This window comes from Choloepus didactylus, chromosome 6 (genome assembly GCF_015220235.1).
Source record: "Choloepus didactylus isolate mChoDid1 chromosome 6, mChoDid1.pri, whole genome shotgun sequence".
In the NCBI taxonomy this organism is placed as follows: Eukaryota; Metazoa; Chordata; class Mammalia; order Pilosa; family Megalonychidae; genus Choloepus; species Choloepus didactylus.
In genome coordinates, this window is record NC_051312.1 from 93,121,718 (window position 1) to 93,147,572 (window position 25,855).

A 25,855-nucleotide genomic window follows, 5' to 3' on the forward strand; every position below is an offset into this window, starting at 1 on the left:
TCTTGACCAAAAGGGGGATGCGAAACGAAATGAAATAAAGCTTCAGTGCCTGAGAGATTCCAAATGGAGTCGAGAGGTCACTTGGGTGGGCATTCTTATGCACTATATAGATAATGCGTTTTAGGTTTTAATGCATTGGAATAGCCAGAAGTAAATACCTGAAGCTATCAAACTGCAGCCCAGTAGCCTTAACTCTTGAAGATGACTGTATAGCAATGCAGCTTACAAGGGGTGACAGTGTGACTGTGAAAGCCTTGTGGATCACACTCCCTTTATCCAGAGTATGGATGGATGAGCAGAAAATGGGGACAAAAAAACTAAATGGAAAATAGGGTGGGAGGGGGGGATGATTTGGTTGTTCTTTTTTACTTTTATTTTTTATTCTTATTTTTACTTTTTCCGGTACAATGAAAATGTTCAAAAAATAGATTGGGTGATGAATGCACAACTATATATAGTACTGTGAACAACTGTACACTTTGGATGACTGTATGGTATATGAATATATCTCAATAAAATTGAATTTAAAAAAAGTATGACTCACTGAATGGTCAGATGATGGTTAGCATTTTTTAGCAATAAAGTATTTTTAAATTAAAGTGTGTACATTTATGTTTTTTTAGACATAATGCTATTCAAACTTAATAGACTACAGTATAGTGTAAACATAACTTTTATATACACCAGGAAACCACAAAATTCGTGTACTTGTTTTATTGCAGTATTTGCTTTATTGCGGTTGTCTGGAAATGAATCCACAATACTGTCAAGGAATGCCTATAGTAGGGATAGAAAAAGACTTACTTAGGAGTTAGGTCTTAGTAACCCATTAGAAATAGAGACTCAGGAAGAGGGAAAAGTAGAAAATGATTTTAAGATTTCTAAAATTTCAAGTTTGGGAAACTGAAAGATAGGTGGAGAAAATACCCTCACTATCTAATTCCTGAAAAACTTCATCATCCCAAAAAGAATTTGCATATCCAATTGTAGTTACTCCCTATTATCCCCTCTCTCCAATCCGTATGTTACTTAAGAGAATAAAACCTTGTGATTAAAACCTGTCGTGACAGAGTAACAATGACGTTCAATTATCTCAGCAGCCCCATCCCCAAGGAAATCTTATTTCAGAGCCTCAATTTGCCTCTCCACTTCACAAAGGAGGGAGCTCTAGGGAAGGTGAATGCCTTCTTTTCCAAGTTGTGGAGGGAGGGGAATATCCCCATTCTTAGTTCTTTCTTCTTTTTCTTCTTGGATAACGACTCGAGTCAACAGGGATCACGGTGGTCCAGATGGGCGTCAGGTTATACTGACTTTCAATCAGTAGCAGTGCTATCCAGACTCCAGGGAGGTTTGCAAATGTGTGTGCATGTGTGCGTGCATGATGGGGGGAGGTTGTCACAATAACTGGGGAACACTACAAGGCATTAGAGGGCAGGGGACAGGGATACTAACTTCAAACAATAAGCTGGACAGTCCTGCATAACAAAGAATTGTTCCACCCCAAATTCCAATAGACCCCCACCACCACCCCTATATGAAGAACAATGGGGCAGAATTCATATTATTTCTGCAAGTATGAAAACCAAAATGGAATGTTATGATCTGTGGATGGGAACCAGGCCCAGGACCAAAAATGTGTGGTTAAGAAAAGCTTAGTGAACAGAAGATTTAAATTAGCTCACAGTAAAAAGTGGGTATTTATAGAGTCGCAGATATTAATAGTGATGAATACCAGTTAGCCAAGGAGGAACCATCACTGTCCTTTTGCATCTATACCATGTATTAGGGCTGCAACTTCAGGTATGAGAAAGGGTCAAGATTAGACCCTGAATAAGAGTCCAGTATAAATCATTAGAAGGAGGATCTTAGGGGCATGCCCTGAAGTCCATCTTACAATAAATTAAGAAGGTCCATTAGGGGACTCTATATATACAGAAGGACATTTGATTTGTCTTTCCCCTAAAACCTTTTCTCTCTATCTATACACTGATTGCATATGAAATTCTGCCACTAGTCATCCTTTAATTCAGGCATTGAAGAGCCCTGTTAAAATTGGCAATTTGCTGTCACTAAATGCTTATTATGTGTTGAGCTCTGGGAAGCATAGGCATCAGTATGAGGCAGTCTGTAGATTAAGAAGACTTCCGTTTTAGTAGGGAAGTTAAAATGTGTACACAACTAAATAAAATACACATTCACCTGTATTACATGTTGAAATGGAAATAACTTGATAACTGAAAAGGAAGTTTTTGGGTCAGCTTCACAACTTATAAACAATGTAAATTTGGGCTCTTTCACATCACCAAAGCCTCAGTTTCCTCAACTATAAAATGAAGGTGATAATTCCGACAAGGTTGCTGTGAGACTCGAATTAGGTAACAGAAGGGAAAGTTCACCTCCCCCCAAATAAAGAATTTATTTTTAGTCCTGTAAAATTCTTCTAGAGTACAGAGGAGGGAGAATTTCTTTTTGATTTGGGATTGATTTAACAGAGGAGACAGCATTTGAACTGGGCTTCAAATAAAGGGTTTATGATAATAAATGTGTTATACCAAAAATAATAATTTTTTCAACTAGTATTCATTGAGCCCCTACTTCTTATATTGCTTTTACATTGCCTCAAGACATTTGCTCATTCATTAATTCTTTCCACAAATACCTAAGATTCAATTAGTTTACCAGAGTAGCCAGATTCCTCTGAGGCAACTGGGACTCAGGGAGAGGTGGCGGTCAGACAGGATGTGGTGGGCCCCAAGAAGAGGCCAGACAACTGAGACCCTGAGGTGGGGTAGGAGACACAAGAAAAGGGGTATAGGAGAGTTCTACCGACACAATTTTACCTGGTATTGCTGTCCAGTGCTGAATCTATTGATAGAAATCAGATTCATGTGTTTCTGCAAAGGATGAAAATACCACCCCTACCCCCAATTTTAGGTTGGAAATAATACCTTTTCCATGTCTGTGTCACAAGGCAGAGCAATATGTAAGATGCCCTGAATTAGGGCCACAACCAACTGTGGAGTAAAGGAGAAAAAGAAAAACAAAAGAATAGATCATTTCCCTACAATTCTTCAGTAAGAAAGTATGGGAGATGTTTGTCTAGTTTGTGGATGGATGAGTGGAAAGGTGGGGGAAGGAAACAAACAAACAAACAGACAAGGGCGCCCAGTGTTCTTTTTTATACTTTAGTTGCTCTTTTTCACTTTAATTATTATTCTGGTTATTTTTGTGTGTGTGGTAATAAGGGTGTCGGGGATTGAGTTTGGTAATGAATGTACAATTATGTAATGGTACTATGAACAATCAAATGTACGATTTGTTTTGTATGACTGCGTGGTATGTGAATATATCTCAATAAAATGAATTAAAAAAAAAAGAAAGTATGGGAGAAATGAGGGGGAAGATTTGGGATGTCTTCAAGCTGTGTGCCATTTACCACACACAAAAAAATCACTAAATACATTTGCTCTGTCAGGCACTGTACTAAGCACTTCATATATATTAACTCATTTCATCCTTATAAACACCTTGTGTTCTAGTTTGCTAATGCTGCCGTTATTCAAAATACCAGAAATGGATTGGCTTTTATAAAGGGGTCTATTTGGTTACAAAGTTACAGTCTTAAGGCCATAAAGTATCCAAGGTAAGGCATCAACAATGGGGTACCTTCACTGGAGGATGGCCAATGACATCCAGAAAACCTGTGTTAGCTGGGAAGGCACGTGGCTGGTGTCCGCTTGCTCCCAGGTTGCATTTCAAAATGGCGTTCTCCAAAATGTTGCTCTTGAGGCATTTTGTCCTCTCTTCACTGCAGCTCCTCTTCAAAATGTCACTCTCAGTTGCTCTGTGTCTGGGCCTGTGTCGCTCTTCATAAAGTACTCCAGTGATCCAATAAAGACTCACCCTGAAATGGGTGGGGCAACACCTCCATAGGAATAATCCAATGAAAGGTCTTGCCCACAGTTGATTGAATCACATCTCCATGGAAACACTGAACCAATAGGTTCCCACCTAATCAACACTAATATGTCTGCCCCCACAAGATTGCATTAAAGAATATGGCTTTTTCTGGGGAACATAATATATACAAACCAACACACCTTGTGAATAGTTATTATTGTTAACCCATTTTAAAGATGGAAGAAACTGGGACATGAAGAGGTTAGTAACTTAACTGTAGATATAAAACTATGAAGTGGCCAAGCAAGGACTTCTGACCCTGTCTTCTGGGTTCTTTTTGCTAACTAAAGCCCCCTCTCTTAAGCTCAGACCTGCCTCACATACTTCAGCTACAAGACTTTCCACGTCTGAAGTAGTAAGCCTTCCACAGAAGGTGGTAAAAGTAGGAATGGAAAATAAGAAATAATTACGTGATACAGTGGCCAAGTTAAATCTCAGAATTAGAGAATCTTTTGAGTAGTGATCTGTCAGAAACCTTGGATTCAAACTTCAATCTGCCATTTGCTGTGTGAGCTTGGGCAAGTTCCTCAATCTCTCTGAGTCTCTTGAAGGTAGTATCACCTGCCCTATTATTTATAAGGTTGCATGAGACTCAGATGTACACAAGCTTTCATGTGTCAGTTTTGTGATCAATCTGAAGATTTTTTTCCCTAACACATTATTTTCTTTGTGTTCTTCAAATCGTTTGAATCGATGCAGCTGACAGATAAACAAAGTGTCACCTACCACAATAAAGCAAATAAACCTTACACTGGGGATCTGAATCCTGGATGGTTGGGAATATTAATAGCCACTCCTACTTTACATGTGAGTCCGTGTAAAACACCTCATGAGATGTCTAAGCAGGTGCTCAATGAATGGTTCCTTTCCTTGCCATCCTAGCTTTGTACCTGCATGGCTGAATTGCACGGGACTTGACACGTCTAAATCCAGAGTCTATGGAGTTAGGCACAGAACGCAGAACTCTCTGGTAGTTCCCCACTCTTTTACTCATTGCAGGTTGGTTAGGGATCATGAGCAAGACCCAGAGCCTCCTTATGATTCAGTTTCCCCATCCCCCAAATAGGCTGATTCATTTTTTCAGGGTACACAATGGAGTTCTGCCAAATGCAGATAAAGTGTCTACGGGGCACATGCCAAGCTTTGCTGGGAGCAGGCTCATTACTGCCACAGTCACTACAACAAATAACAACAAAAGCCTCTAGGTACAAATTACCACACATAATAAACTTAATTTAAGAAACAATGAAGAGACCCTTAATTGTGTTTTAATTTACAAAGTACCATTTATCACGCAAGTGCCTGGGGTTTCTACAAATTGAAAATAAGACAGTACAGATTGGCCTCTACTATGCCTCAGTGAGCCTACCAACTTAAATCCACCTACACAAAAAATGTGAAAAGGCCTGGGAAAGACTGCAGGAAATGTAACTGAAAGAAACTCACAGTGTGAAAAATATGGGAGAGTCCTATGTTCTGTTCCTAACTGGGTTCTTTATCAGCCTGTGGACTTAGAAGTATCAAGTCCCATGTAATTCAGCCAAACAAGCACACAGACCAGGGGGTGGGGTGGGGTGGGGGTGGAGGTGGGGCGGACACTGTTCGTTGACAGCCTGAGTCAGGCATCATGAGGTGCTTTACACAGATTTGCATGTAAGTCAGAAGTGGCTATTAATATTCCCATCAACCCAGGACAAAAACATTGGGATGGTTCTTGGAAGCCTCTTTTCCAAAGTAATACAAATTGTATTACAACAGTGACAAAAACACCAGATACAGACACAAATTATAATAGCTAGCATTTGAGTACCTATACAATGTGCCAGTACTGTGCTAAATTCTCCACTTAAAAGCACTGTCTCATTAGTACTCAAAACCACTTACGAAGTAGATACTATTATCTTCATTTTATGGATGAACAAAGGAGTTTCTTGAAGTGGTCAACCATCTTGCCCAAAGTCAGTCACCTATATTAAAGTTTCACTTCCATCTCCTTCTAGCTCTGTGACATGAAGCCAATTCCCTCATCTTTGCTGTATTTTAGTTTCTTAAAGGTAAAATGGAGATAAAACCAGTCCTCCTTGCCCTTCATTGAATGTTGCAAAGACCATGTTATACAGAATGCAAAAGTGTAAAATGCATGTTGTCTTCTCCCAACTAGACTGCAATCACTGGCAGGCAGAGACCATATCACATGATTTATTAAAAATCCCTGTTCTAGTTTGCTAATGCTGCGGAATGCAAAACACCAGAGCTGGATTGGCTTTTATAAAAAGGGGGTTTATTTGGCTACACAGTTACAGTCTTAAGGCCATAAAGTGTCCAAGGTAACACATCAGTAATCGGGTACCTTCACTGGAGGATGGCAAATGGCGTCCGGAAAACCTCTGTTAGCTGGGAAGCACGTGGCTGGCGTCTGCTCCAAAGTTCTGGTTTCAAAATGGCTTTCTCCCAGGACATTCCTCTCTAGCAAGCTTGCTCCTCTTCAAAACATCATTCACAGCTGCACTCCGTTCAGTCTCTTTGAGTCAGCATGTTTTATATGGCTCCACTGATCAAGGCCCACCCTGAATGGGTGGGGTCACACCTCCATGGGAGTATCCCACCAGAGTCACCACCCACAGCTGGGTGGGGCACATTCCAAGCAAATCTAACCAGCACCAAAATGTCTGTCCCACAAGACCACAAAGATAATAGCATTTGGGGGACACAATACATTCAAACCGGCACAATCCCTGAGAGTAAAACTTTATTGCATATGCTGAATGAATATGCAGATGAACAAAAACTGCCTGTCCACTCACCTCCTTAACACAGTCACTGAGCACCCATCTCTGTGGCAGACATTTGTGCCCCAATGCCACTGGGGATGCAGAGCTGAATATCGACCCCATCCTTGAGAGGTCTTGGGGAAAGACAGCAGTGTACTAAAGGCAGAGTAAGTACAATGAGCATGGTGTGTAAAGGCCGGGTTTGTTCCTAGAGCAGTGAAAACTAGCACAGCTCAAGTACAGGAAGGGAGTGACAGCAGATAAGGCTGAGAAAACAGGTTGGGGACAGCCTGTGGAAAAGCCTTAATGACCTTCTTAAGAGAGTTTCAAAAGAGACAGCAAACTGAAGGAGCTACCCAGAGACAAGGACAGTCAGAGGAGGAAGAAGGAGAGTAAAAGGTCAGGACAAAGGCTCTGAAGCCAACTCCAAACACACTTTAAAGTTCTGCTCAGTGCTCGCTGCCTATGCAAATCCGTGTTTTTCCCTCCTCTCTCTCCATTGGCCTTTTCTTCTCACCTTGTACCATAAATGGTCTTTTTCTTCTTTTATGCCTTTGGCCTGCCAATTTTACCAAGGTTACTAAGGGGCCTGGTTTTAGGGTGTCCTCAGGGATACTGAACATTTCAACTTCTGTTTTCTCATCCATAGGACAGGTTTAACACCTCCCAAGATTATAGTGCATATAAAATAGCGTAATATATAAAGCACCCAGCAGAGAACTTGGCAATGAAATCCCTTGATGCAATACTAAAAGATCCTAAAGATAAATCTCAAGGTTCTTTTTACATTACCTAAGGAGTTCAGTGCCACCCAGGTTCCCCAGCTCTGCTAGTAAATCTGGCTGCGCAGCCCAGGAGGAATTCCTTCCCTCACTAGGCTTTGATTTTGGCAACCATTAAACAAAAGGATTTAACTACATCACATTCCCTTCCAACTCTAAAAATAAGGACACAGAAGGTTACAGAATTTAAGAATAGGCTAGCAGAAAGGAAGGAAAGGAAGCATTTTTTGGTATTTATTATGTGTAAAATATTACGCTAAGGGCTGGGAATTCACAAACACAAATGTACAAAAGGAAGGTGATAATTCTGGATTTTGGGGAAACAAAAGCAGAAATCATAATCTTATTTGCAGGTGCTACTGGTTACAGAAACAGGAGAGTGTGATTAACTGCCCAAACAAATCCACCAAGGAGGTGATACCTGAGCTGGGCCTACTCTTTGAGGAGTGTTATGAGAGATTAGAAGGTAGGACAGAGGCAGAAGGGCAATGCAGACGGGGTGAACAACAAAAGCTCATCCTAGAGAATGCGTGCACTGGTTAGGGTGCCAGAGCAGTCCATAGGCGTGGTGGGGGACAAGTCTAGGAATGTGGTTTGAGATGTGATTGCTGAATGCCCACTGAGGGCAGTGGGGATCCAGGGACAGTTTAAACTTTTGACAAGATCCACTGTGCATGCTAGAAATACCACTTTGGCAACAGTGTAGACAAGGACAAATTAAGGGAACCAGGAAAGTATTGCCATAGCCCAGACAAAACAGAATGAGGGACTGAGAGAAGGCAGCGGCAGTGGGAAAGGAAAGGGAAGAATGCTTTGTTTGCCTCAAGCACTCTGACATAAAGGCAGAAATGGTGCATGAACACAAAAAGTTTGGCTCTTATCCACTATGGACCTTGAACCACTTTCTTATTTTTAAACCATTTCTGATTAATTCTGAATGTCCCCAGGTCCAGGGCAATCACTCAAAGGGAGGAAACTGGTATAAAAGTTAATCTGTTTCAGCTGCTATGTTATCCCCCATCCCTCCTCACTAGAAATAATGGAAGGCAGCATTGGAAAAAAGAAGCATCTGGCTGCAGCAAAGACCCATCCCTTCCCGTGCTGGGGCTGTGGCTCATCCTTGGAAATCACAACAATCAAGAATGGAGAATCGTTCTTTTCATCTCTTCTCACAGCATTATCCCAGCAACCTCATTCCCTTACAATGATGTGGTTTGTGTTATGTTTTTCCCTCCATCACGACCCTCCCCACCACTGCACAACAGAGATGCTGTACCCCAGAGGCCACTGAAGTTGCCAACCCCACAGCCACAGAACAATCTTTTAAAAGTAGAATGCTGCATGAAGAATCAGATTAAAAAGAAGGACCAAACATTAATTAAAAGGAAGGAGCAAGAACAATTTTCCTCTAATAAACTAGTAAAAAGATTCTAATCACACTTCCACGGGTAGTAAGAGTGTGATAAAACAGGCACCCTGTACATTGCTTAAGGCTATTTGTTGGTAAAATGCATGTGCAAAACCATCTGGCAGTATTTCAAGAGCCTTAAAAATGTCCGTCCCCTTTTACCCAATAATTTCCATTCTGTCAACTGACCCTAAGGAAATAATTCAAAGGAAAGCAAAAGATATATGCATGAAGATATATACTGCAGTACTATTTATACAGTATAGTAGGAGAGGGGAGCCCTACAGTTTCCATTCTTTAAGATGAATGTCTTCCCCTATAATTTTCTCTTAAGTTTTCGAATGTTAATCTCTATGGCTATAGAAAGAACCAGATATCATGAAAGAACTTGGAATCTCTCACCCCTATACATAACCTAAAGAAGGTTTGCTTTAAGAATAATTTACTATATGACTAACCAAACTTTCCAAAGAGTTCCATTAGAGGCCTTCTATTCATTTTATAGGATAGCAAATTGTTATTAAAAATTCATTTAAAATAATGAACTCACACATTCGGTTAATAAATTGTACTGTGTACTAGGAACTTGCTACAGACTGAGGACAGAGGAGTCTCACTTATTGGTTCTGGTTCTGAGACTTCATTTGTGGTTATCCATCATAAAGAACCTGCCATTAACTGAGAAGTGATATCTGTCCTGGGTGGGGAGCGGGAAGATGCAGCAGCCATAGCATGTATTTGCCAACCCTGACACAATCCAATGCTCTAATTTATAGAGAGCCTGAGAGGGTAAATGATTTTCTTGAAGCCCTAAAGTGAGGTAGTGGCAGAGTCAAGAATACAAGTCAAATATCCCTCGTCAGTGGTCTTTCTGTGACAGCACAGAGACCGTGGGATTGAGGTCCTCAATGGCTTAGCCAGCATCTCTCTCACATCTAACATCATAGTGACAATGACCACTAAGCAAGAATGTTGCAGAGGGCATTCAAACATACAATGAGTTGTGAACTAGAAAGAATTTCTGGTTCTTTCAGCCCTGAGAGTAATGATGCTAGGCTTCTAAGAACTCTAGCTCAGATGTACATTCTACCGTCCCACAGAAACCACTACCGACCCGAAGTGTGGGATTTCATAGAACCTTACATGACGTAGCAACACCCTGACAACTACTACCTCGTGATTTCACCAGAAAACATGAATTCAACAATATCATCAATAAAAAAGAAATTTCACAATAGTCTATTCTTAAAAACTTCCGCAGTGAACTATTTCCAAGCCATTCTTGTTCTTTGTAAGCAGCGATTTTTGAAGAAGTAATATTGCTCAAAAACCAAGAGGTATAAAATGGCAAACAGTAAAAAGTCTCTCCCAACTTTAGCCCCAGTCATCCTGTTTGGTAGAGATAATCATTTTTAGCAGTTTCTCATGTTTCAATTAAGAGAGCTTTTATGCACGTTAACAGTAAATACGTACAAAAATACGTCCCCCCTTTTTACACATATGATGAAATAGTATCTTTATTATAATATACTATATGCAACTTGTTTTTTCCACTTAAAATTATAACTCAGAGCTTATTTAATGTCAGTATCTAAAGAACTTCATTAATTTTTATGGAAGATGATTCCAACAATTTTGAGAGATAGTCAGAACAGGTGTTAACCCCATTTTTAGATAAATATTCAAAATCATATCTCAGATCTAAGATGGCAGCATAGAGAGGTGTGGAAGCTAGCTAATAAATTAATTGTGTTGATGGATGCACAGCTGTATGATGGTACCATGGGCAACTGATTGTGCACTTTGGATCTTTGGATAGTTGTATGGTATGTGAACAATCGCAATAAAAAATATGTATCTATTAAAAGAAATCATATCTCTATTCCCAAACAGTTTTAAACATGTCAAGTTAGAATAGTTAACATTTACAGGAAGTCAACTTCTAGTGCTATATTTTACACATAATATATTCATAATATATATTGTCATGCAGTATTTTTCATATAGTATTTGACAATCTTTTGTCATACAGAATTTTTCACTCATTGGAATCCATCATGTTTACAGTTTCAAAGCAGTGTTGGAGTTCACCTAGGATAGTTTGGGTTGTCAGCTAGGACATGAAAAAACAGCTTTATAAAACAAAACTGGATATTATAATATAGTCATTAAAATTGGATTCTAACTGTTCAACAAACTTCTAGTAGATTAATATAAATAGTCCTCCATACTGTGCTGTGCCAGGATTTGATCTCTATGTAGAAAACATTACCACTGTCTTGGGAATTGCTGACAACAATAAATGGAAATAAAATAGAATGCATGATTTAAAAAATCAAATTACAACTTGAGGGCTAGCAAACACAAAATCATTCAAAAAAATTAAGCTCACACTAAGAAACTTTTAAGGGAGCTTTGTTTTTGCATTTATTTGAGTTTCCTTACAAAATTAAATGGTATATAGTGACCATAAGTCATTAAGATAAGAGTAGTATGCTCTATTAAGCCAAAATTTGTTCTATTATTTTCTGTAAGTTTAAAAAACGCTACATGAAGAGTGAATAATGGAACTTATGGTCATGGAAGTGCTCTGAAGGGCTACAGGATAGAAAAATTGTTACTTTAAAATTTTCTGTCCTATTGAATTCCAAAAATGATTCAGGTTATGTACTATTATTTGTCTGTTTATATGTCTGTACTCTGTGATGGTTTCTTGAGGTCAAGGGTAACAATTTGTTCATTTATATACCCTCAGACCTTAGAATATCACCAGACATAGACTACTACTTCAGTAATTTTTGTTGAATAGATGAAACAATATTATGGAGAATGTTTAAATCACCTGAAAGCTAACTCTTGCAGTTTGCTTATCTCAAACACTCCTGAAGCAGACACAGATCTGATCTAGTGGGATGAAGGCTAAGGGGAAATTGGACAGAGATTTATTTGAGCAGAAACCCCTTCTAAACTCTTCAACTATAGCAAGTAAAGGTGCCTCCACCTTTGTCTATGCTCAAGTTCATTCCTACTTAGCCCAATGCACAATGTCTATCGTTCAGTATAATTCTGCAAATCTGTACTGAGCTCCTATGTTGGGTACACAGTGAGAACTCAAAAAATCTATACATCAGTCAATTTTTATCCTTATGTTGTATTATCAACACTTCTGTACATGTCTGATTCCCCTAACAGACTGTAAATAACTTCAAGGGATCATGTTTTAATCACCTTTTTATCTAAACACAGAATGGTCCTCTGGGCCCTGAAAGTCAAATATATGAACAGAATAGGGATCCATGCATCTTAAATTGGCAATGGGGGGTGGGGGGCTGAATATGGGATGCTTAATGGAAAGTATTATCTGAGATGAGTCTTAACAGATGAGAGATATTTCCAGAAGCAAATTCTGGGGACAAGTAAAGAGATGAATGATGGCAGAAAGAAAAACATTCTGAACACAAAGAGGATGACATCATCCAAATGCATGGAGGTAGTAATATACACTGAGTGTTCCTGGAGCCTAGAGGGTCAAAGAAAAGATGAGATGGAAAGGTAGGTTTGGTCTCAATCAGAGAGGACCTTAAATGATGTACTAAGGTTTGAGCTTTGTCTTGAAAAACAATGGCAAATCACAAAATTTTGAGCAGAAAGAATATGATTTAAAGGAAAAAAAAAAATCAGTATTAAGGATTAGAATTAGGATTTAGTCAAGACAGAGCTGGGTTAATATCCTAAACTCTCAATCACCAGCAGTATAACTTTGGAGAAGTTATTTAATCTCTTTGGGCTTCAATTTTCCTCTGTAAGGCGGGTCTAATATATACCTTACTAGACTGAAATGAAGAAGAAATAGGTGCTACAGCTTTATAAACTTCCAATTACAGCACAAATATTAATCGTTATAATCACAAGCTGTGCTTTGAGAAAAAGTCAGACAACCTTGAAGACAGAGGATTTATTAGAGGTAAGAGGAAAACCTAGAAGCAGAAAAACCAGAAAGGGATGGTGGTTGGGTTGTACAGATGGGGACAAAGCCCTATCACCCTCACTAGCAGACCTAAGGATGCAAGGTTCTGACTTTGGATCCTTCCTTGAGAAGGCTTTCAGGAATGGAGATACATTCCAACCACTAGGCACTCTTGGTTCCAACTTATTTGAAAAAATAAATCCAGAGTCCACAATCTTGATGGGATTGCATAATGATTCTCTTTGGCATTCCATTGCTTTATCCTCACAGAGACTGGAGCAAGATACACTGGTAGCATCGCATTTGCAAGTCTTGTCAAACAGTAATCTTTTAGGCAGTCAGGCAAAAACTCTAAGCCAGAGGGGCCTTTAAAAAGACACTATGTGTAAGATGTTAATAATGGGGGAAACTGGGTGTGGGGTATATAGGAACTTTCTGTACTATCTTCTCAAATTTTCTGTAAACCTAAAACTGTTATAAAAAATAAAGTCTATTTTAAAAAAGGACATTATGAGTTCACAGTAGCTTTATTCATAATAGCCCCAAACTGGAAACAGCCCAGGTATCCATTAATAGAAGGGATAAACACACCATGGTTTAGTCAAACCATGGAATACTACTCAACAATAAAAAGGAATGGGATATAAATCTAAGTGACAAAATGGATGGATTTCAAAAGTATTATACTGGGTGAAAGAAGCCTTACACAACAAAGTACATATTATAAGATTCCAGTTAAATGAAGTTCTAAAAGAGGCAAAACTAATCTTTGATGGAAAAAAATCAGAACAGTGGTTGTCTCTGGAGGGTAGAGATTGTCTAACAAGGGGCAAGAGAAAACTTTCTTGGATGATGGCAATGCTTTATAGCTTATTAGGTGTTTGGGTTACACAAAGGCATGCATTTGTCAAATGTCAGCAAATATCGACTTAAGATTTGAGCATTTCATTCCACGTAAATTTTACTTAAAAGAAAAAAAAACTAAACAAATACTGAACTCTAGTTAATGACATGCATGCTTAAGTATTTAGAGGGAAACATAATGATGTGTGCAATTTACTCTGAAATGCTTTTAAAAAATAAGATTGATAGTGGATGGATAAAGGTATGGAGGTGAATAGGGATTTGATGCAGCAAAGAATAGTAAAACATTAATGGAAGAATCTAGATGGTGGGTATATGGGTATTTACTGGAAAATTCTTTCAACTTTGCTGTTTGTTTGAAATTTCTCATTTAAAATGGGAAACATAAAGAACATCTTGGGGTCTTGTATGTGGGTTGGGTGATTGAGAGAAAAAGAGTTTTTAAGATCAGGCTTGTGGGCTTTTAATCTTAATAAAAATCCCTTATACTTTACCTTTTATATGAATACAGACATCCCTTTCATAGTCATAATTTTATCCCGATTCTGGTTTACATAGCTCTCATCTGTGTTCCTGAGCATACTTCCATTTTAGCATTTGTAATTATTTTGTAACTTTTTCATCTCTGTATCCCTTACCCCCCCCCCCCCCCCCAGACAACTATGAACTCTTTGCAGGCAGGGCCTTGTCTTTTTTGACTTTGTGTTCCCTGGCCCCACACGGAATCTGACATATAGTAGGACTCATTCACACATTTGTTGACTACCTCCCATGGTTACAAGGGGGCAGTTAGATTCTTTTCTAGATCATGGGAAGACAGGGAAGATTTCCCAAGGAGAAACATGATCCAAAATGCATTTTATAGAAGTTATCACCTTGGAAGATAATAACTAGATGCAGAGGACTTGTCAGGATTTCCTCACTGTGGTGGTTTGGATATATTATGTCCCCCAGAAAAGCCATATTCTTTAATGCAATCTTGGGGCAGGGGGTGGGGTGGGGTGGTGGGCAGAATGATTAGTCTATTGATTAGGGTGGAACCTGTGATTAAATTATTTCCATGGAGATGTGACCCTGCTCATTCAGGGTGGGTCTTCATTAGTTCACTGGAGTATTTAAGAGAGAATTGAAGAGCCGACACAGACCCAGATGCTTGCTGACGCTTAGAGTTGCTTGGATAGAAGGTCGTTCGGAGATGCTAAGCTAAGAGATGAAGCCCAGAGTTTGCCCCGGAGGAGCTAAGAGAGAGCTCCCAGAAGCTTGGAGAGAAAGACACTGGAATCAGAAGCTGAAAGCGACGCAACCCAGGAGCAAAGAACAAATAGGCACCAGCCACGTGCCTTCCCAGCTAACAAGTGTTCCAGACACTATCGGCCATTCTTCATTGAAGGAATCCTCTGTTGATGCCTTATTTTGGACACTTTTATGGCCTTCAGACTATAAATTTGTAACCAAATAAATCCCCTTTATAGAAACCAATCCATTTCTGGTATTTTGCATAACAGCAGCTCTAGCAAACTTGGGCAGTCATACAGCTTTTATCCTATCATACTGCTACCTGAAATACATTCTAGATGAATTTTGTATGTCAGACAGTATGGGTTGGCTCACTCAATCTTCACTACACTCCTTTTTAGTTGGAAATGCTAGAAAATGAAAAAATCACCGTTACCAGATTTGCTTGCAGTTAATCTGCCTATTACTTACATTCATGCAAGATATATAAGGTGAAAGTGAGGCAAAGACCATTTTCCTGCTTGCTTTTGGCTATTTCTTGTTTGTGCTGGCAAGCAGTGTATAGACATGTGCGGTTTTTATGCAGCTGAGGTATTCTTTGTCCTGAGTGCCAAGGGGCAACTGCAGCGGTAGCTCCTCAGGTATGACCTCATAAGCCCTAGATCACAGTTATAGAGTGGGGTTGGGAATGGGATGTTAACTTCTAGTGGGGGTCATTCCTGGAGTTCTAGAGCCAAACACACAGCATTAGTTCTTCCTATCATTTGGTAAGCATCTAATTATTTGTATTAAATCCTTTCCTGCTTAAAGCATCTGGAGTAGTTTCCACTTCTTGCAGTGATTCCTGGGTTTAAATATCAAGAAATTATTTTGACTGACTAGGAGCAGCGCACTGGGGGTGAGAGAAGAGATAAATACAAGGGACTGCATTTCAGAGTTTCTTACAATAAGTAAATATTCAAGTAATTATTGAACCCTACATCGTGCCAAGCACTGGACTAGGGGTTGGCTTCAAAAGATGGTGGTTTTACGTTTGCTTTTAAACAGGAGAGCCATGTTAATATGTGAAATTAGCAGCCACATTGGTGGTCCACTGAGAGAAGGAAGGAGTGATTAGAAAGAGAGTCTGAGTGAAGGGATAGGTTTATAGGGAAAAGAAAGGGCTTACTCTCAGACCTCAAAACAAACAGTAACTAATATGATTAGCATTTTATGCAAGGCCTATTCAAGCATAGTATCTCATTTAACACTCCCTTCTTCCTTTTTTGGTTAACATTTGAGTGCTTTCTAATGGCAGATACTTTGCATTAATATTCTTTTTTAAACTTTGGAATGCCCTCTGAAGAGGGAGCGGTCATTAGCCCCATAACTTGCCCAAGGTATCACAGTTATTAAACAGCAAGGCCAGCATCAAACCCACATCCTTTGATACAAATCCTAAATTCTTAAGGGATAACAAAGCCAGAATTTCAGTTCCTCAAAAGACATAACATGTTTAAAAACTAACATTGCACAAAACATGAAGAATTATTATCCTCATCATGGAAAACCCCTTTTCAAGTTTGAAGTCTTCAAGGTAAGAGGAAAAATGCCCATGCTGCTCCGGCCCTAAAAAGGGATTATAGAGGTCCTAGGCTGGCTCAAGTCAGACCAAATTCATGATGGACAAAAGGAGTGGGGGGCAGAACTGGAGAAGTAAAGCTAGTTGCTGCCACCAGAATCTCATCACTAAGGCAGCTTTTTTTCTCCTTCTACACCATTGTTTATGGCTCAGAGGACACCATCCGGACCTAATAAATGACAGTGTCCATTGGGAAGGGGAAAAACACACACATGCCCCTCCACACACAAAAGGACATTTGTGTCAGGCAGCCTAAGAGGCTGAACACACACCAAGGGCTTGCCCCCCTCCCTTCACCCCTGGAAACAGACAAGAAAGGCAGCTTTCTGGTATTCCACAAAGCGGGTAGGCTGTAGCAGGGAAGAGAACAAACACTCTCCAAAACTGCTGACTTGATTCATCCCCAAACTGACACAATGCTGAGAGGAAGACTTCAGGAAATGGGCAGATTGTGTGCAAGAAAAGATTTCCTCCAAGCAGTTAACGGGAAACTTACATGAAAAGCAAGGACTAAAAATACACAGGCTATTAGCAGCTAGTGGCAAGGACCCCTAGTTCTTCAAGCAGTGGCTGAGGAAGCTACCAAGCTTGGGACTCTCCCTGCCAAGCAACCTAGTGAGATCAACTCAGCACTGGCTTTATTCACCGGAAAAGCTTATCAGGCACCTGGAGTGATTTAAATTTCAATTCAGCATTTACCAAGTCCTCACTGTGTTCCAGGTTCTCTATTCATATAAGTCCTTCCAGCAATGCAGGTAAAAGCAATATTAGGAGACCAAAAAGTAGCTATTAGGTAGCGCTGTTTGATTTTGAGAAAGAACCTTTCTATAGGTTCTTAGAAGCAGAAGCAGGCCCATAGAATTTCCTCCATGGCCTAGGCCCTGAGCAGAAATTTGAAGATGATGGAGTATTTTCAGAGCCGCCTTCTTCTGGGTTATCTTCTTGTATCTCTCAGAAGCCTAATTCTGCCAAACATTTATTGAGCCCCAGCATCAGTGCACTCCCTACAGCATTCAGCAACAACGAAACAAGGGCCTCACAGTCTAATAAGAAAGATGCAACCTGTAAAAGAAGAGAAAAGAGGAGGGTAACATTAGGCTTTTATTTCAGAGCCTGCCTGGGACCCTAACATGTCTTTTGAAGGGCTCATCATCCTGCCATTCCATCAGCAATTGATGTAGCAATTTATAATTCCCACACCCAGAAATTTTGGGCCCTGGCTTCCAAGGAAAATCTTATGATCAACCATCCTCTAAACACAGACACATACCATAAGTCCTTCTTCAGGACTACAATGAATAATCTTATTCCTGGGGCCAAAGATCTGTCAGTGTCATATTTTTATTCCCAATGGGAGCCAGATGTGAAGGTACCATGAGAAACAAATGTAGGTGGTCCGATGTTATTAGAGTTGAGGGAGGCTGGGAACGGAAAGCAGCATATTTTTCACTGTGGATGAATCTAAGACTTCTTTTGTGGCAAAATCCCATGGATATTTTTGTTTTTGTTGCTCTTACCTTCACCGATTTCTTGGCAGTATTTGAGGCAATTGAGCACTCCTTTTTTCCAAAATGCTACTTCCCTGAATTAGCTGCAATTCTGTACTCTTTTTAGTCTTTGTATGGATTCCTTTAAGGTTTATAATCCCCAGGATTTCATCCTCAGCCTCCTCTCTTCTTACTCTACATACTCCCTGGTGATTTAGATTTCTCTCCTTGTGCAGAAGACCTCCAGACTTACATATCCTGACCATATTTTGGGAGATGTTGGGCAGCCATGAGTAAAGACAATATCTTTACTTCCATTGGATTCCTTCTTTCTACTCTCTACATCTAATTAGAAGGGGAGGAGGGAAAATTAACCGGCACTCCAAATTTCTAAAACTCTGGTGAATTGCTTTGTTATACAAATATAGAATAATTATGATTTTGTTTGTCTATGGATGTTTTCACATTAAGTTTATTTTGGGACTTCGAAATATGGACACCAAAGCTGGCATTTAATTTGCTATATTTAAACCACCACCACCAAACAGTGAAAAGTGAGCAGGAATAAAAAATTTGGGCTCTCCCTACCATGTGGGACCTGATTCCCAGGGATATAAATTTCCCTGGCAATGACTCCTGAGGATGAATCTGGACCCAACATTGTGGGATTGAGAACATCTTCTTGACCAAAAGGGGGATGTGAAATGAAATAAAATAACGTTTTAGTGGCTGAGAGATTCCAAATGGAGTCCAGAGGTCAGTCTGGTGGGCACGCTTAGGCACAATATAAATAACCATTTTTAGGTTTTAAGGTACTGAAAGAGCCAGAAGTAAATACCTGAAACTATCAAACTGCAACCCAGTAGCCTTGACTCTTGAAGACGTTTGTATAACAATGTAGCTTACAAGGGTGACAGTGTGATTGTGAAAACCTTGTGGCTCACACTCCCTTTATCCAGTGTATGGATGGATGAGTAGAAAATGGGGACAAAAACTAAATGAAAAATAGAGTGGGGGGGATGATTTTGTGTGTGCTCTTTTACTTTTATTTTTTACTCTTATTTTTACTTTTTCTGGCATAAGGAAGATGTTCAAAAAATAGATTGGGGTAATGAATGCACAACTATATGATGGTACCGTGAACAGGTGATTGTACACCAATAACGGATGATTGTATGATATGTGAATATATTGCAATAAATCTGAATTTAAAAATATGGGCAAATTAAGCTGGCCAAAGAATATGAGAAATATGAGAAAATTTATAGTAACTGTGCAATTAGAAATAAAACAAACAAAATAATTGGAAGTGATATAAATTTAACTAAAATATGTCAGCATTTCCAAAATCTCAGTCACGGAAAAGGAAAAAGAGTCACTGAATTCAACTTGCTCAGAAATCTGGCTGGGATTATGCCCACTTCTACATTTCAGTTTTACTGTGGACTTCTGAAAACTAGCGTTAGCAGGGAACAATGTCAAAAGAACCCTGGACTTGGCAACAGTGTTCTCCTGTTGGCTTGTTACTAAACACTCCTTCCTAAGCATTCATCTAATACCTTCAGGTTCCAAGATCCCCACACATTCTTAGCATTTGCTCTCAGGAAAAGATCCATGTACATTTCAGTCAATGGGTTTGATTTCCTTACTTTATACTTCTAGTCAATGCTAGAGAAAGAAACAAGGACACTGGCAGAGTATGCAAAGGCACAAAGAAACTACTTTTTAAGGATTTCCTTTTTGCTGCTATCTCAGTGATGGCAGTGGGGGGGACAGGAGTTTTTGCCCTATTTTCTAATCCCACAGCTAAAATCAGAGTCACGACTTACGAAGAGGTTGGAGAATAATTTAAAAATGGAATGTTACACTTCATCCCCTGACAATCCATACCAAACTCTAAGGACAAAAAGAAGAGGGAAGTTGGACAAAGAATGGTGGAGGACTGAGCAAAAGAAAATAAAATTCCTCTTCCACAGAAGAGGAAGCATCATTCTGATCACTACCCAAACTCACCCTCCCTCAAGTTCAGCTAATAGTGAGAAGTAGAAAATCTTCTGTCAATAAATGAACAGCAATCAAATTCCTCCATACATTCCATAAGACACATTCTATGTATACCCTGAAATGAAAGAGCTCTGAACTTAGCTAAGAAGACAGGCATATTTTAAAAATACAAAGAAGAAAATAAATATAAATCCTAAGTGATATTAGGACTTCAGAGGGGTGAGCAACTGCTGTGGTTCTGGGTGGTCTGGGAAGTCTTTGTAAGCAAAAGACCTGGACTTGAGCCAGGTCAACGTGAAGGTTTGGGCTATGCTATCCCTCCTGGTTAACCTTTCTTCTTTGGCTAGATAATCAAGGAATTTCCAAACATTTAATAACAAATACCACGAATAAACCCCTTATATAGATAAGTAACAACATGTCATGAAGTGTGTAATGCTGAACATCACATCACTCAAATCTTCAAGAACAGCACGATGAGGTGGGTTATCCATCACCACTATCATAATTACAATAGCAATGAATATTAATTGAATCTTGTGGCAGACACTACATTGTTGTTGACTGGATAACATACTACAGCAAAACATTCTAGATTCTCTTCTAACTGGAAGTTTATCCATATGAACAATAAGACATAAGCAGACATCTTCTGGGGACTTCTGCGAAAGTTTTTGATTATCTTGCAACCATGAATTTGAAAGCCAAAATACTATAGATTGCTGGAGGGAAGACAAAGAATAAGCTTCCCCAATTGCAACACTGAGCTAGCAAAAACTAAAGGCACCAACTGCTTATTCCAGACTTCTTGTAATGTGAGAAAAACAAATGACTTTTTTAAGCTACTGTCAGTCAGCTTTTCTCTTACATAAAGTGAAAGTACTCCTGATAAAAATGCTTACCAGGTGTCTAGCCAAGGCTATCAACTAAATGACATAAATAGAATTCAAGCTCATGTCTGACAGATCCAAAACCCAGATTCTTAATCACTATACCAACATGGACAAATACAGTGCTACAAAAACTTGGGTCCCTTAATGACCAGTCCTGGGGTTATTTTGGTTTGAAGGACCAATCATCCCGTGATGGTCAAAGCCATTCTCATCTCAAAAATTTATGTTCTGGTACATTTGAATGTTATGTTCCAAAAAACGACGACTCCAATTCCATTGGCTCTCAGACTAGGGCCAAAGGAATTCAACTTCTTAACTCTTATCAGTTACTTTTCCTGATTTCCTTCTTGACAATTTTATGATCCTTCTTTCATTGCGAATGTCACATTTGAAATCCAGACAAATTTAAGATTTGTCTATAGAAACTTTCCTTTTCCCCATTCTCTTTTCATACCCATTTGGGCTTTCAAGAAGGCCACAAATGAGTTTTGCCCTTGTTTTGCATCTGATAACACTTAAAAAAAAAAATAAACAGCAAACTATTTCAGGAGAGTCTCTTATTCCCTTACAATAGAGTGAACTGGAAGATCGTTCAGTAATATTTCAAAGCCCAAAGCAACATGGAGCTGATGGTGGCAGTGAAGGGCTGTTAGCAGCTGTTAGGGTTTTCATGACTTTATTTTCAGGTGAAATGCACTCCTCATCTGTGGTTATGACTGGTCATTACATAGAAGGATTAATGGGGCTGCTTTGGACTGTCATGGAAAGCTTAAGATATGTTCTTTATGTGTATCCCTAAGAGCAGACATCCCCTCTGTAAGGCTGATAGGTCGTTTCCCTTAACCAATTAAGCTAATTGTATGAAATCACTCCTCACAGATCAAGAAAAATTGTCTCGTGAATGAACTCTGTTCATGCGGAAAGCAAGAGCCTTTTGTTTCCTTTTGAAGACCCTACTCAACTTTAAGACCCCTTCCATCTACAAAATTCTAAATTCTACAAATGTGACCAAAGAACGTGAATGAATTCTTCTGGCTTCACAGAAAATTAGTGCTTTTTTTTACTTTTTTAAAGAGAAAATTGTTTTCTAAATTTAGCTTCCTGTCTGCACCAGGTGTGACCTGGTAAATAAAAGAACAAGCAGTTGTCTTGACCATCTTTGGTGATTGCCTTCAAAGCTCCAGCAGACTGATGTCATTCTAGATGTTTTCTTATTCTGCTAACCAAGCTAGGTCTTCCTAGAAAAATCCGTAGACTGCCCAATTCCAGTCAAATATAGCATCAAATAATAAAAGGTGAGCGCTATCTGTGAGAAGGTAGCTAGTTTTCACTGAATGAAGACAAGTGAATGGCCCCTTTTTTTGTGGTTAATACTAGGAACTGGAGACAGCCTTCATCTTTAGTCTCCTGGGATGAACTAAGATGGGCTGAGAATCAATCACCTTGCATTCAGTGACAAGACACCCCTCCTTTAACCATTTACATACTGCTTCTCACTGACCCTTATATTCCTGCTTTCAAATACAATGCTATTTTATTTAGATTTCCACCTTCTCCTATGCCATTCCCTCTACCGCTTAAATTCCACAAGTGACATACGGACAAAGGGAGGGCCCATCTCTTTTGCGTCTAGGAACACTAGAAGAGCACTATTAGTGATGTGATATAAGAGATAAATTAAGCATGGAGAGGATTTTTAAAAGTGGAGATGAGGGAAAGAGCAAAGGAATAAGTAAAAGGAAAAGGTACTTAATATGTGACAGATACTATGCTAACAGCTTCCATATAAATTGTTATCTATACCTTAAAACAGACTACCCTGGAAAAGAAAGACTACCTTCAAAGTCTTGAATCAGTTTAAGAAATTTGCCCAAGGTTACAGAGCAAACAAGAGGTAAATCTAGGTCTCAAATATAGATTTGGTCCAAATCATCTTTTTCCTCACCACATTTTATGAGCCATAGCATGGAGGCAAGAAAGGACAGGCTCATTTAGGGAACAGAGAACTGAGCCAACATGGAGGGCAAGAGTATAGCAGGTTCTGAGTATCTTCTCTTTGGGGGACCTCAATAATGGCATTAAGTGTAGCCAGAGTGAAACTGTTCACTATTTGGGCAAGATGAATTAAAATAGTATTAAGTCATATCTTTTTAAGAAATCATCAACAGGCCTAGAGCTGATGACCCTACTTCAGGACCATGATGGTGACTTCCTTCATTGTCTCCATTTGGCAACATATTTGAATTGAAGAATTTAAATGTTATCTGACTGTTGATTCTGGTGTCCATTAGTGATCCAGCTCAGCATATCCGTAAGACCATCACTGAGGTGACTACATGGACACCTCCTACCATACCTACATTTAGCATACTATATGATTTCCCAAATACATCTCATGATCTTTCTCCATTTACCAACATTATCCACTTTCCTATTTCTGTATTCATTGGCTCTGAAATAAGGCCTAGAACATAACATTTGGTCAGTAAAAGTTTATTGAAGAAAAGATGTACAATAGGCATTCAATAAATGTTTGCTGAATGAATAATAAATGAACCAGATACTTCTGTTAGAAAAAGTGGATAAGAGATGTTATGCTATAGAATCAAGTTAAAGTAATGGGGTACAATGTAAAGTAAAATGGTAAACACAAGGTGGAGCATTTAGAAGGGCTGGGGCCACCTTGAATACCAGGTATAGGAATTTGACTTTATCCTACAGGCAAGAAGAAAGAAAGCCCTTAAATGCTGCTGAGGATGGAAAGAATCTTGGTATGGTACAGGGAGAGCAGTTTTATATTATTAGAGAACAACCTAAAGGAAACAAACAACTGTTGAGACAACAGTGAACTTCCCAAAGTGAGAAGGCCAGAAAAATGGATGGAAAGCAGAATCTTTGTCTCTATTTCACAAAACCTTACCTTTTCATCATGATACCAGAAGTCTAATTCCCTCACTGGTTGCCAGCTAGTTCCCTCATTGCCAACTATCCTTTGCCCCAGTTATTCTCTTCAGGAATCCTCTTCCTCTTATCCATCCTCAAAATTTCTGATCCAAGTTACTGCCTGGTTGGATAAGTGCAATGTTGTCCAGACTTAGCACAGTTAAAAAAATTCCTTAGAATGTCCAGCCTCTGTGGGAGGAAGAGGGAAATCAGCATACTTAGCAAGCTTTCCCTACTAAATTCTGACCAGAGCCAAAACCAAGTGAAAGGATTTCTCTCTGCTTTCCCTACCAAAGCACAGCAGAAATATAAATACGGGGACATGTGAATAATCATAGAAATAAAAATTTCAACCTCCATTTCAGTTTTCCTTGCCTGTTGCCTATACTCCAGTGAAAGTGCTATCAACTGATTGGCCCAGAACCCATTCCTGTGCTTTTGCCCAAGCTCATCCTCACACCTAATGTACTCTCCACCTCCCTCTTCTACTGCCTTGAAATTATACTCCTCCTGCAGAACCTACCTTAAATGCCTCATCCGCCATGCTGTTTTCCTTGTTCCTTTAAATGGAATGCAAACTCTTCACTATCTAAACTCCTTCAACACCTCATCTGTACCTCTCATTACATATCACAAAGAGACTTGTGTGGTAGCTTCTTATGAACGTCTCTTACCTTGCACTCTATTCCCTTCCGGAAAAAAATGAATTTTGAGGCCAGGGATGAAACTATACCATGTGGACATCCTTTATGGTAACTAGTATATAGCTCATGTACATAGAACATGTAGGAGGCTCTCAAACACTTGCTGAAGTGAATTAATGAAAATACTCCTCCAAATGATCTTTCATATATACTACTTCAGGGCATGATTATCACAATTTTACAAATAAGAAAATGAAGGCTCAGAAAAGTTAAGTGATTCATAAAGAGGCCATGGTTTCCATAGAAGCTCTGATAACCAGGCCCATCTAAGTGGAATCAGATGTGAATCTGGGTACCTCTTGGGTAACTGCTCCCATCTTTTATTGGATAACCCACTGAGAACATAAACTGATTTTGGGAAGCAATTTGTAAATATGTGTATCAAGCACCTTAAAGAAGTTTACATAATTTGAACCAGTAAGTCTACTTCAGAAATCCATCTTAAGAAAATATCTATAGATGCAGACAGACTTATGCCTGAAAATGACTATTGTAGTGTTGTTCAAAACAGTGATAAAATGAATAAAATCTTCTGGTCCCAAGCGGTAAGACTGAAAATATGTTTATCTCCCGCTTCCTTCCAAATCCCAAGGAAGTGACAAGGTAGTACCATGGAACAGATTATTAACTGTGAGTAGGGAGAAAAAAAATGGACCAGAAATTTTGAACACTTTTCAAAATATGAAAAGTAGACAGGATTACATTGGTGGATAAACCAAAGGGAACCAGGCTCTGGAACACAGGAAAAGGCCAATGCTGCCCCTTGCTGAGTTCTAGAAAAGCTTCGGGCTGGGGATCAGACCAGCACCGCCCAACAGAAATGTAATGCAAGTCATATATGTGGTTTTAAATTTTCTAGAAGCCGCATTTAAAATGTAAAAATAAACAGGTTAAATTAATTTTAATTACATATTTAACTTATTATGTCCAAAATAGTATCATTTCAACATATAAAGAATTTAAAAAGTTGAGATATTTTCTTTTCTTTCTTTTTTTTCATCAAGTCTTCTAAATTAATGTGTGTTTTACACTTACAGTACATCTCCATTCAGATGGGCCACATTTCAAGTGCTCAACAGTCACATGTGGCTAATGGCTACTGCAGCAGACAGTGTACAATGAGAGGATATGGAGAGCAAAAGCAGGAAGAAGAGCAGAAATCAAGGTGATTTTTTTGATGGACTAGCTGAAGAACAGCTGGGCAAAAGATTTTAG

At 39.2% G+C, this 25,855-nt stretch overlaps 2 protein-coding genes across 5 annotated transcripts in view; one reads left to right on the top strand and one right to left on the bottom strand.

Moving 5' to 3' along the window:
- The window catches only part of USP35 (ubiquitin specific peptidase 35), a 140,442-nt gene that overhangs the window by 108,892 nt on the left and 5,695 nt on the right, over nt 1-25,855 (top strand). The window lies entirely within an intron of this gene.
- The window catches only part of GAB2 (GRB2 associated binding protein 2), a 175,670-nt gene that overhangs the window by 82,785 nt on the left and 67,030 nt on the right, over nt 1-25,855 (bottom strand). The window contains exon 1 of one of the 4 annotated variants that reach the window (XM_037840836.1): nt 17,309-18,764. The exons of the other annotated variants lie outside the window; for them this stretch is intronic. The gene's annotated coding sequence lies outside the window, so the exon portion shown is untranslated. Of the gene's footprint in view, nt 1-17,308; nt 18,765-25,855 lie in introns of those variants that run through there. 4 annotated transcript variants of the gene reach the window in all.